Source organism: Lissotriton vulgaris, chromosome 2_1, assembly GCF_964263255.1.
Source record: "Lissotriton vulgaris chromosome 2_1, aLisVul1.2, whole genome shotgun sequence".
NCBI classification, from domain to species: Eukaryota; Metazoa; Chordata; class Amphibia; order Caudata; family Salamandridae; genus Lissotriton; species Lissotriton vulgaris.
Genome location: NC_141687.1, coordinates 251,846,137 through 251,859,350, shown reverse-complemented (window position 1 = coordinate 251,859,350; position 13,214 = coordinate 251,846,137).

The following is a 13,214-nucleotide window of genomic DNA, read 5'->3' as shown; positions in this document are numbered from 1 at the left end:
GAAGGATGCCTCCAGTGTGTCAGCGAAGACCTCGGCCTTGTCCCTGTTGCTGCATGCCAAGTGAGTCTTCCCTTGTATCAGTGGGTTTGGTTCCATCTTCCCAGTCAAGCGTCGGGTCATTCTCCAGAGAGAGTTGTCCGAGTCCTTCAGGTTAGCTGTAGCTGCTTGCCATTTTTCACCTCTGTGCTGGCTTATTTGCATCTTCAGCTGTCTTGTCAGTTCATTATACTTCTTCAGCAAGTCAGGGGTGCGATTCCTTTGCCACTCTATGCGGGCTCTGTTTTTGTCAGCTATTGACTGCTTGATGCCCTTCGAGAGGTCGTAGTTAGAGCATCGTTGAAGTTTCTGCTCAGGAATGCTGCGCTCAATAGCAGTGTGGATTGAAGCTGTGAAGTGGTGGACCGCCTGGTCGATATCTTCAATGCAGCGTAGGGGTCCAGGGATCAGTGTCTCCTCCAGGCATCTCCTGTATAGGCACCAGTCTGCCTTCTTGAAGTTGTGTCTGGTGCCCTGTTGCTGGTCTTCAAGTACGTCTCCAACTGTGATCAACACTGTGTTGTGGTCGGACGTCAGCGCTGTTAGGGTTTCAAGCTCCATAGACTGGGAGAGATTCTTCATGACAACGATGTCCAGAACATCCGGTTTATGCAGTGCAGAGCCTGGATAGTGTGTTGGTTGAGTCGGGCCGGCCACTACAAAGTCCTCCTTCTTTGAGTGGGCAAGTAGGGCATGTCCTTTGCTGTTTCCCGTGCGAGAGTTCCAGCACTGGTGCTTGGCATTAAGGTCACCTCCAATTAGTGTTGGGATGCTGGGGTCCAATAAAGCATTCAAGTCCTTCGGGCTTAGCTTGCCTGCGGGTGAGTAGGCGGTGATCAGCCGTAATGGGCCTGCAGATATCTGGATCTGTATGCCAGTTGCTTCAATTCTCCCCACTGGTGGCAGAGAGATCTTGTGGTGCTTCACTTTTGTGCTGACAATCACCGCTGTTCCTCCGCCCTTGGCTCCAGTGGTGCGATCTGTGCGGTACACCCTGTGGTTTGCTATGTTGAGCTTCTGGCTGCCTTGGAGGTGGGTCTCGGAGATAAGCGCTATTCACACATCCATGGTTTCCATCAGGTGCAGGAGTTCTGCAGTTTTCCTCTGAATGCTATGAGCATTCCACATCAAGAAGAGGGAGTTTCTTTTAGATTTTGCTGCCATTGCGGGTGTTTTCTTCACCGTGGAAGAGTCTGGCGATAAGATTCGCCACCATTGTCACCACAGGGTGGATGTTCATGTCTGCAACTGTTTTCGCAATCTTCGTGATGAGTTCCTGCCAGTTTATGGCTGAGCCTATTTCACAGGATGGTGCTGGGGCAGTTGTTGGTGGTGGGCTGTCCTGTTTGGGTTTTGTTGCTTTTGCGTATGTTCTTCCATCCACGCGTGCATTTCTATTGCTTTGGCTGTTTTTTTGATTGCCAGTTGGGATCCTGTGTGCCAATGCGGGTTTGTAAGTCTTCCTTTGTCCATGGTCCGTTGTTGTCGAGTGTAGGAAAGTCTTTGGTGGTTGGGGGGGTTCACACACTGCACGCATTACGTCATGACTTTTATAACCACACCTTAACACCTCTCAGCAGGTTACGCAATTCTTGTTTTAGAGTCCACCCAGGACCGCAAAGCTGCGCACATAATCTCAAAACACTACATCTCCCCTTTTGTTAAATAAAAAGTAAAAACATTAACATTTCAATAAGTCGTGGAAGCGCTTGGACTGGTCGGCCAGCAGGTGCGATGAGGTAGTTGGGGTGCACTTTGATTCTGCACTGATGACATAGGGTCAGAAGCTTGATCTGAACATTCAGGCAGGGTTGTCTCGCTCATGATCTCAAGAGCTGACGAATACAGATGTTTAAAATGTGACAAGTCCTGTGTGATGGATTTTTCGGGACAATGCGCTGTCACCATATGTCCTTTGCATGTCACAACCCTCAACGGGCTCACCTAACACAGATGTTCTGATGCTTTGCCCTGTCAAAACAAGGTGGTGGCTTCAGAAATGTAGCCGCATCATACCTTGTGCTCCCTTCCGTTGCTATTGTGAGCACATGATGTTCAGGCAGCGTTCTTCATGCACAGCCAGACTGGCAACCTCTCCACGCAACACTCCTGTTGTTTGGACTTGCTTGTCTCCTCCGATTTTGAGGTCATGTCACACTTCAATCCCTTGTGCCGGTGAGTACACTTCTCCTTTCGTACCTGGTTGTCACCGCCTTCGGCATTTGTTTCATACTGACGATGGCTGTGTGTTACGGCGCAACACAGTATCTATTCTTTCAGCCTTACCAGCTGGTTCTGGCGGGCTTTTTGAATGTGCTCCTCTGCACAGCCTTCAGCTTCTTCGATGGCTGTGTATGGGCTGGAGCAGGGCTTTGACTCCTCATATGCCAACTGCAGACTGCTTTGCCTCGACTGGGGCGCAAGTGGCACACACAAGCAATTTTCTGTACCTTTGCCAACACTCAGGGAGAGCAACCTTTTTCCTTTATAGCATGTTTCCCCTACTCGTTGCCAGTTGTAGCATCTTTGCCAGCCAGGGAGCATGTGAATTAACACGCAACACATGGAGCTTTGTAGCAGACGTCTTTATTCTTCAGCATGCAATCATACCATGCACACATTGCATCATAACTTCTTATAACCACATCTTAACACCTCCCAGCAGTTTAGGTAATTTCTATATTAGGGTTGGACCAGAACCGCAAGGGTCCTAGTGCACATAATCTCAAGACACTACACCTCAGATCATGTTCTCTAGACAAGGCGCCCATTTTCATATTCAAGTCCAGCCGGGAGTTTTTTTCTGGGTAACCCTGTAGTAGGAGAATGTAAAGTGAGCAAGGTAAAGGTTTCCTTAAAATATCTCTTACACTCACAGCCCACTACAACTCTCCATTTAAAAGCCATTTTATACAAAAGGATGCAATTTTGTCCTCCCAGTACTGTAATAACCTGTTCCAATATCATATCCACAGCTTCATTGAGATAAAACACCAGGACGCAGGTTTGAGTTCTGTTCTTATCACTTGGACCATAGACAATTAGGGAATACTTAAAAGTCTTTTAAGACACGTCCAACTTGTTCCAGTCTTGATAGCCACTCACAAAAAAGTTCTGTACCATAAATAAATTTTATTTGCACCATGGAATTAAAATATTGTAAAACCAGGAGCATATCACATCCTTCATAGATCCTGTAAAATTTGCGTAACCCCAGGACAGAAGTAATTGCTCCTGCTTTTTCGGAATTCAGATGTAATTTTCAATCTAAATTTGGCCCAAAATTCAATCCAAGGTACCTATATAATGTAACTTCCTCCACCCATACTCTATTACACAACCACTGATATTTTTTTGTATGGCGTTCAAAAACCATAGTGTGATCAGGAATCCCTCACGGGCGACACCGACCTGCCCAACATGGCCGCCGCCGCAGCTGAAACAGAAACTGGAAGTGGGGTTGGCGCTCTAGCGTCCGCCCGGAATCCGCGGCTGGGACAGCTGATAAGGACAGTAGGCGGGCGGAATGGCGTTCGGTGTTTTCGGAGCGAGAGGAAGAAGAGGACGCCATCGAAGCCGGACTGGAGGACATGCAGCGGAGCACGACCACGAGAGGAGCAGAGGAGGACGAAGGAGGTGTGCACCAGTGAAGCAGAGCAGGAGCCCCACAGCAACAAGGAGGAAATGACGAGGGAAAACAGCTCCAGGAGCACTACGCCCGGGACCAGTGCACTCCCCGACGGCGAGAAGGCTTAGTCTACCAACACCACGGCCCAGGAGGGTCGTGGCAGCAGGCAAGTACCCGCGGCATGCTCGGGGCTTGTCGGGGGCTGTGGGCTCGGATACTGGGACGGCACTGAAGTCACCAATTGTTTACCCCCACCTAAGCACGACACAGTAGGGACTGGTGATGGTACACTTCCCCTCCCTCTTATGTTTAGTACTTAACAGAAGCCTGAGCCCGTGTTCTTTTCTTTTCCTTTCTTTTGGGTCCATTCTCGCCTACCTTGACAAGAAGCTAGGTGGGAAGAGACAAGGAGTCTACAGTGGAGGGCCCCACATCTGCGTTGTGTTTATCCCCTATTGACTGCTTATTTGCTACCTGCAGGAATGTACCGATGTTTAAGAAGTAAAACCCTGAGCCTCTACTAATAAACCACAAGTACCAACCTATATAGTCTGGGACTACTTTAGTGTGGGACTGCTTTGAGACTACTTTTAGCACCAGATGAGGTGTGGGAGACCGATTCCTAAGAACTTCCCTACCACAGTGGTGTCAGAAGTGGGATAGACGTCTGGGAAATGACAGAACCCCGTCATGGAAGCTATCATCACTCAGCTAGCTGAAGGGCAGCGCCACTTACAGCTAGTATTTGAGGAGCAAACTAAACAAGCACAAAAAGAGAGGGAAGCGTTGCAGACAGCATTAAAGGACCAAGCAGCTCTCCTGACCTCAAACCAAAAAGTGCAGGACACCGCAGTTCTTCCCCTGACCGAAGCCAAAACGAGCACGAGCGTTCACCCTAATGTACCTGGGTCGGTCCTTCAAAAATTCCAACCGGGGGATGACCCAGATTATTTCTTTGTTCATTTTGAAAGAGTGGCGTCCACAGCCACCTGGCCTCCAGAAACATGGGGACAGTACACTGCACCCCTTCTGTCTGGCGAATTACAGGCAGCGTATCAGGCCGCCAATCCGGCAGGGGGTCACCAGTTATGCAGACATAAAAAAGTCCATCCTAGAACGTTTGGGTTGCGACCAGGAAGGAGTACTATAGAATACGATTTAGAAAGGAAAAATGGACAACCGGCGACAATCCTAGGGCCTTGTACTATCGCATAAAGGACTTGGGTAATCAATGGTTACAACCTACCATCTCTTCTGTGGATGAACTCACCGAAAAAGTATTCCTTGAGCAGTACTTGGAGGCCCTACCATTCAGTACCAGAGCATGGATCAAGCAACCTCCCAACCTGACTGTTACCCTTGCATTAGACCTAGCCTGTGCATTCCACCGTTCCCCGGATTTGAAAGCTCCATCTCACAAAACTCCAACTGGACTCCCAAGGATACCATCTAGGTCTATTCCACTCCCTGTAGAACAAAAGTGTCAAACCTTTCCATGGCCCAACCTCGACCACCCGTTCCAAACGCCCCCCTAACAGGGCCACAGTGTTTCCACTGTGCCGAGTGGGGACACATAGCTCGGAATTGTCCCTCACGCCTTCCGCCACAAGAGCACATGAAAGTGGGGTATACCTGAGGGAGGGTGCTGGTGACTAGAAAACCCCATGAAAGGTATAGAAAACAGATATACTTGAACGGAAAGCTGTTGTTAGCTTTTCTAGACACAGGGTGCCATCACACAGTAGTTGACAGGTCTCTGGTACGGGAGTCCCAGTTATTAAATGAGGAATGTATACAAGTAACATGCGTCCATGGAGACATAAAATTGTATCCATCGGTGGAGGTGTTATTGGATATAGAGGTAGAATCCCAACTAAGGAAGGTAGGGGTGCTACCAAACCTCCCTGAGGCAGTCCCGTTAGGAACAGACCTTCCCAGGTTCCATGACTATCTGCAGGCATATACTGCATCTCCTCCCTCTGCCCTTTGGTTAGATAGTGCCCCTTTGTATGCAGAAGAAATAGAGGAAATGTTCCCTAAAACTCAAAAAAACCTGCAGCGAAAAAAGGAGAGCACAAGCTAGCTATCTTCAGTCGGAACTCCTCTCACCTGCTCCTATCTTTACCTCTCCAGAGACACCGCGAGAGACAGGACTAAGCTTCCGGGCCGCCCAAAGAGATGATGCTACTTTGCTCAATGCCTGGAATCAGGTGCAGGAAGACCAGCCAGACTAGGTAGGCCCTTTTTTCTGTGTGAGTTTCTCATGAGGGAGACACAAGAAAAGAACAGTTGTTGGTGCCTCGACCCTACAGGGAACAGGTATTATCCTTGGCCATAGCCAGACAGGGGCTGGGCATTATGACAAAGAGCATACCTTGAAATACTTGTTGCCAAAATTCTATTGGCCGGGAAGTAGCCAGGTACTGTACTAACTGTCCCCCTTGCCAATTAATCACCACTCCAGTTATTCCCAAAGCCCGCTTCAACCCCTCCCCATTATAGATGTTCCCTTTAAGAGAGTAGGGATGGTCCTGGTAGGTCCCTTGATTCCCTCTGCTCGAGGGCACCAGTACATCCTTGTTCTGGTAGATTACGCTGCCATATACCCAGAAGTCATATCCCTTTCCTCCGCGACCACCTCCGCTGTAGCCATGCCATGGTTACGTTCTTTTCTTTGATGGGATTACCTCAGGAATTATTAACAGATCAGGAAACCCCGTTTATGTCTCGTTTAATGAAACAAATATTTGCCATCCTCAAAGTAAAGCAGATACGCACATCAGTCTACCACCCTCAAACGGATGGGTTGGTAGAAAGATACAACCGCATGATTAAGACCATCCTAAGAAAGAACATAGACAAGGCAGGGAGGGATTGCCACCGGCAACTCCCCCTTGTCTTATTCGCTATTAGGACACACGAGCAAAAATTAACAGGGTTTTCTCCCTTTGAAGTCTTGTTCGGCCGACAACGCCGGACACTCCTAGACATGGCCATAGAGAAGTGGACGGAGGAAGAAGACAAGGGCAAACCTCTACCTCAACATTCAGCCAGTCTGAATGAAACATTGTCTTCCCTATGGGAGGAGGTCCATATAAATATGGAGAGTGCTCAAACTAGACAAAAACAGCAATATGACCATCAAACAAGGCTTAGGGAGTTCAAACCCGGAGATCAGGTACTCATTCTATTACCTAGCTCAGAGAAAAAACTATTAGCCACCTGGCAGGGCCCCTACATAGTATTGAGTAAAGTAACCCCGTGACCTACAGAGTTGATGTCCCCCATAAGAAGAACGAGGGACAGATATATCATGTAAATCCTCTTAAAGCCTTGGAGGGACCCCTTTCTGTTACTCCAAATACAGACACATCCATAAGCCACATAACCGTAGAAAAACCCATGGATGTGTCCTACGTTCCCCAGGGACATAAGGAAGATAACCCCATCCAATTAGGACCACAAGTAACAGCAAAACAAAAACAACAGATGTTGGATCTCTGCACAAAATATGCCACTGTCCTATCAGGGAATCTGGGGAGAACTACTTTTGTAGAGCACAATATTGTCACAAAAACAACCCAACCAGTTAAGCTAAAACCGTATTGAATACATGAAGCAAGGAGGAAAGCAGTCGATCTGGAGATACAAGGAATGCTGTAAGCCGATATAATCGAACCTTCCCACAGTGCCTGGTCCTCTCCGGTTGTGCTCGTTCCTAAACCTGATGGGAGCTTCAGGTTTTGCATAGACTTTTGTCAGGTGAACCCGGTATCAAAGTTTGAAACCAATGCCCAGGGTGGACGAGTTAATCGAACGACTGGGGGAAGCTCGGGTAATAACAACCATAGACTTAACCAAAGGCTATTGGCATATACCATTAACCTCGTCGGCCAAAGAAAAAACAGCCTTCTCAACACCAATGGGTCTATTTCACTTTAAAGTCTTACCTTTCGGCCTTCATGGGGTCCGCTACTTTTCAGCGGTTAATGGACACGCAACTAGCCCCACACCTTCAATTTGCGGGTGCCTATCTGGACGACATTGTCGTCTATAGTCCAGACTGGGAAACACACATAACACACTTGGAAGCAGTACTTCGGTCTTTAAAACAGGCAGGTCTCACACTCAATCCCCCAAAAACACTTTTGGGAATGACCTCATTGAATACTTAGGATATACTATCAGTAAAGGTTGTATAAAGCCACAAATCAACAAGATAGAAGCCATATCCCAGATACCCCAGCTCTCTTGTAAGAAAGATGTTCGTTCATTTCTGGGGTTGGTGGGGTATTACAGAAGGTTTATCCCTCATTTCTCTGAAATAGCTAGTCCCCTCACCGATCTGCTCACAAAAGCACACACTGGGAAACAGCTTCTTTGGGTAGCCTCCCAAGAAGAAAGCTTCCAGAGACTAAAAAGGATTATATGCACGTCCTCAGTGCTTACCTGTCTGGATTTCAAAAAGACATTTGTCCTTCAAACAGATGCCTCAGGAAGGGGTCTTAGGGCTGTTCTCTCCCAACCAGATGACTTCAGAGACCTACACCCCGTCCTCTATCTCAGTAGGAAATTGTTTCCCATAGAAACTAGGTATGCAACAATTGAGAAAAAGAGCCTAGCACTCAAATGGGCCATGGAGGCGCTCCAATATTATCTCTTAGGGCGTTCCTTTCTAGTTCTGACTGATCATGCCACGCTCACTTGGCTCTCTTTACATAAAGACTCTAATCCTAAAGTCTTACAGTGGTTCCTTGCATTGCAGCCCTTCACCTTTGAGGCCATACACGTTCCAGGAAAACTCCAAACGAATGTGGACTATCTCTCCACGGTTCCCTGTCTTGGCATGGCCTGATCGTCCATTCAGAAGGGGAAGGCAATGTGATCAGGAATCCCTCACGGGCGACGCCGACTTGCCCAACATAGCCGCCGCTGCCGAAACCGAAACCGGAAGTGGGGTTGGCGCTCTTGCGTCCGACCCGGAATCGGCGGCTGGGGCAGCTGATAAGGACAGTAGGCGGGCGGAATGGCGTTTGACGTTTTTGAAGCTAGAGGAAGAGGAGGACGCCACCGAAGCCAGACTGGAGGACAAGCAGCGGAGCACGACCACAAGAGGGGCAGAGGAGGACGTGAAGGAGGTGTGCACCGGTGAAGCAGAGCAGGAGCACCACGGCAGCAAGCAGGAGACAACGAGGGAAAACAGCCCCAGGAGCACTATGTCCGGGACCAGTGCACTCCCCAACAGCGGGGAGACTTGGTCTCCCAACACGACAGCCCAGGAGGGTCGTGGCAGCAGGAAAGTACCTGCTGCATGCTCTGGGCTTGTAGGGGGGCTGTGAGCTCGGATACTGGGACGGCACTGAAGTCACCAATTGTTTACCCCCACCTAGGCACGACACAGTAGGGACTGGTGACGGTACACTTCCCCTCCCTCTTATGTTTAGTACTTAACAGAAACCTGAGCCCGTGTTCTATTCTTTTCTTTTGGGTCCACCCTCGCCTACCTTGACAAGAAGCTAGGAGTAGAGAGACAAGGAGTCTACAGTGGAGCGCCCCACATCTGCGTTGTGTTTATCCCCTATTGACTGCATATTTGCTACCTGCAGGAATGTACCGATGTTTAAGAAGTAAAACCATGAGCCTCTACTAATAAACCACAAGTACCAACCTATATAGTCTGGGACTACTTTAGTGTGGGACTGTTTCGAGACTACTTTTAGCACCAGATAAGGAGGGGGCGACCGATTCCTAAGAACATCTCGACCACACATAGTCTTTGTTTTATCCATGTTAATTACCAATGTTTTCTTATCGGAATACTTAGTGAAAGCATCCAATTTCCTTTGCAATCCTATCTGTGTTACATCTATAATGACCAAATTGTCAGCATATAACAAACAAGGTATATGTCGTCTATTTCGTCCTCCCGTTTTTCGAAAAAATGCCTGCACTTCGGATAAAATGAGGGTAGTTCCATTAAATAAAGGGCGAACAAGATGGGTGTCAATACACAACCCTGTCATAGGCTATTTCTAATCTGTGGGGTTTTATTTGGGCTGAAGAAAGTCGTGTGGCACACTATGGTATATAAAAGAATTATCAATGTAAACTTTAAACTGATTTCTCTTGTTTATTTGGGTGCTGGTGGGTGTCTCCCTCTGACCCCGGGTAGTTGAACTGAACAAATGGTAATAGCGCTGTTAAATTAATAACAGTGTCCCCAACCGGCACTCCTTTGGGACAATGTCCCCAAGTTTTTTCTCCTTTCTTTTCTTTGATAAATTAAATGAACTGTATAAACTTTTCAGTTCAAATATCTTGTAGCCTTGACATACAGTCAGCATGGACATTGGATTTCCCCGGAACATACTCCAAAGAATATTGGAAATTTTGTAGTCTTGAAGATAGTCTAGCCAGTCTTGATGACAGAGTACGCCTACCAACAGGTGATAATATGTGAACTAAGGGCTTGTGGTCAGACTTGATGGTGAATTTTGTACCCCATAAAAATGGTCTAAAATGTTCGGCACCCCATACACATGCTAATAACTCTCTTTCAATCACAGAGTAATGATGCTCAGATTCCCTCAAAGTTCTTGATGCATGCCACAATCCATTCCTTACCCCACTGTTCTTGAATTAGTACACCACCTAATCCACAGTTACTTGCATCTACCATTACAATACAGTGTTTGCCAATTACAAATGGGTTGAGACACAGAGCTTTAGTAATCATCTCCTTAACAGTGGTAAATGTTGTAGTCATAGCATCAGTCCAAATATATTTAGCATTTTTCTTAAGTTCCTAAAAGGTTCAATTACAGTTGCATAATTCGGAATGAATTTAGCGTAAAATTCTACTAAGCCTAAAAAAGCAACTAATTGTTCCTTGTTCTCAGGAATGGGAGCTTTACTAATGTTCTCCAAATGTGATGTTTTAGGTTTAATTCCATTTCCACTGATACAGTGTCCCAGGTATTCAACCTCTCTATGCTTGAATTTGCACTTGTCTGCACGAAGTGTTAAACCTTTGTTTGATAAGGCATTGAGAACTTCCATTAAATTGTGATCATGTTCCTCGTCATTTTTTCCAAAAACCAAGATGTCATCCTGGAATGCTATAGCTTCAGTGAGACCATTTAATGTTTCTTTCATCAACCTCTGAAATACAGCAGCAGCACTAGCTAAGCCAAAAGGCATCCTGCAAAATCTATACAATCCTTCTGTTGTTATAAACGCAGTGAAGTCTTTTCAATCCTCATGTAGGAGAACTTGATGGTATGCACTAGCAAGATCCAAACATGAAAACACTTGTGCATTTGCCAATGTAGAAACCATCTCATGCAAATTGGGAAGAGGATGAGAGTCCACACAAATTACATTGTTTAAACTGCGCAGGTCTATGCATAGACGAAGGTCCCCACCAGATTTAACTGAAATAACTACTGGTGAAACCCAAGGAGATGACTCTATAGGTTCAATTATTTTCTTGCTACACATATTATTAAGCACATCTTTAAGCTTGTTTCTGTAAGATAGAAGAACATTTCTGACTCTATGACGTACAGGTATAGCATTGGCATGTACTTTTATACGGTGTTGAAAACCTTGTTACTCACCCAGCTTATCACTGAATAATGTAGGATACTCTTTTTTAATACTAGAAATCATTGAAAACTCAACATCATTATTTGAAATTGGTACAGTAGAAATTGTATCAAAAGAATATACTGGAGGGCCAGCATTAGGATCTAGTTTCATACTCAACCCAACCTAATAATGATTCTCCAAATTTTTTTGTAACATACATTTTTCCACATGTATTTCGCCCTTGAAAAGCCAAATCTGCTATAAAATACCCAATGAGTTCTAGTTTGTGACCTGTATAACCACTTGGTGAGATGTCAGGTTTTATGAGTTCAATGTCAGGCCAATTTTAGCAAACAAGGTTCTTAGGCACAATGGTATACCATGAGCAAGAGTCTACTAATACTTTTGTAGAAATTCCATTAATAGGTATGTTACATGAAGGAAATTTTGTATTGGTTATCTCCTTGGTTACACAGAGTATAGTATTAACATCAAAGTCAAAATCACATGGTTCTTCATCCTCTTGAATGACATTAACTCTCCTCGGAGCTGATCTACAAACTCTAGGAAAATGTCCTCTCTTGTTGCATCTGGCACACACTTTCTCTAATGCAGGACAAGCTTTTGAATTCCCTAAATGATAGCTACTGCCAGATCGAAAACAATACGTGCTGTTCCTCTTTGGGTCAGGATTTTGCCATCTATTTTTGTTTTCCGTTTGTAATAATTGTCACTTCCTTGGTTTGGAATTTTTTTTTGTTTATCAAAATATTTTTGCTTGTCATATTCCTTGTTAACAATATGCACATCGGGTTGGTCACATGACCTGATTTCATCCACAAACTTTTCTAAATGGTTAATGGATTTAGCTATGGATTTAGCTATTTCAATAGCTGCATTGAGTGACATGTCTGAAGTAGTCCACAACCTTTGTTGTATTTTCTTATCTCTTAAAACTTGGTCATAGCTAATATGCTCAAAGTCACAAGTGACTGCTAAAGCTCTTATTGCAGATACATAGTTGTCACATAACTAATAGAAAGTTGTTTAGAAGCAATTTGGTACATGTTTAAATCAGATGCATTAGTCAAAGAAGCTAGATTTGTATAATCTTTAAGAGCAATACCTCCTAAATAATGCTTGAGTAAAGCTAATTTCCTGTCTGGTTCACACTCTTCCCCTTCAAGAACATCTACATACACAAAAAAACATTGCCTCCCATATTTCCCATTCAATTTGTGGCTCACCTGGTAGTGAGAGAAAAGATGGAGGGGGTTGAATTCCAGACATTTTGTTATGTGTACTTTTAAATCTTTGTACCTAAACAAAAATTAATACAGTCAATCAGTTAATAATATGCGCTCTATACTTTAAGTTTGTTTAAGTACATGTAGATTGTTAAAGATGTGTGCGTGTCACAGATGATAAAATATAGCAATAATAGATGTGAACACGAAAGGTTGTATGTGTGCGTGTCACAGATGTATTACTCATGCTTATTGAAAGCTTGCCGTCTAACGCCATGTGAATTCCTCAGCTGATTTTTGAAAACTGGCTTACCAACTTGCCTTCCTTTAAATAAAAAATATACTTGAACACAGCAAGTTAACTGTGTCGATGTCAAATTAGTTTGTCGATGTTAATTTTGTTCCTGTTCGTTCGTTCGTTTAGACAGCCAATAGAAATGGAGATTACTTAAAAAATCACAATCGTGTGGTCATAAGCAGGCATTGTGGCAGCCAATATGATCATAGGATTCCTCGATGGGGGAGTGTCTAAACTTCCGTCAGCCAGTAATATTCTTGTGTAAAGAAGGCTCTTTTCGCCGAAACTCTCTTAAATTGCTGGTAGATGGGAATCTTAAATGAGGATATGTTCCCATCCTCGTCTCCAGTGTAGAAAAAGATATATTCTTTTACAATTGATGAATACCAGAAATAAGAATGAAGAAACGGGTACG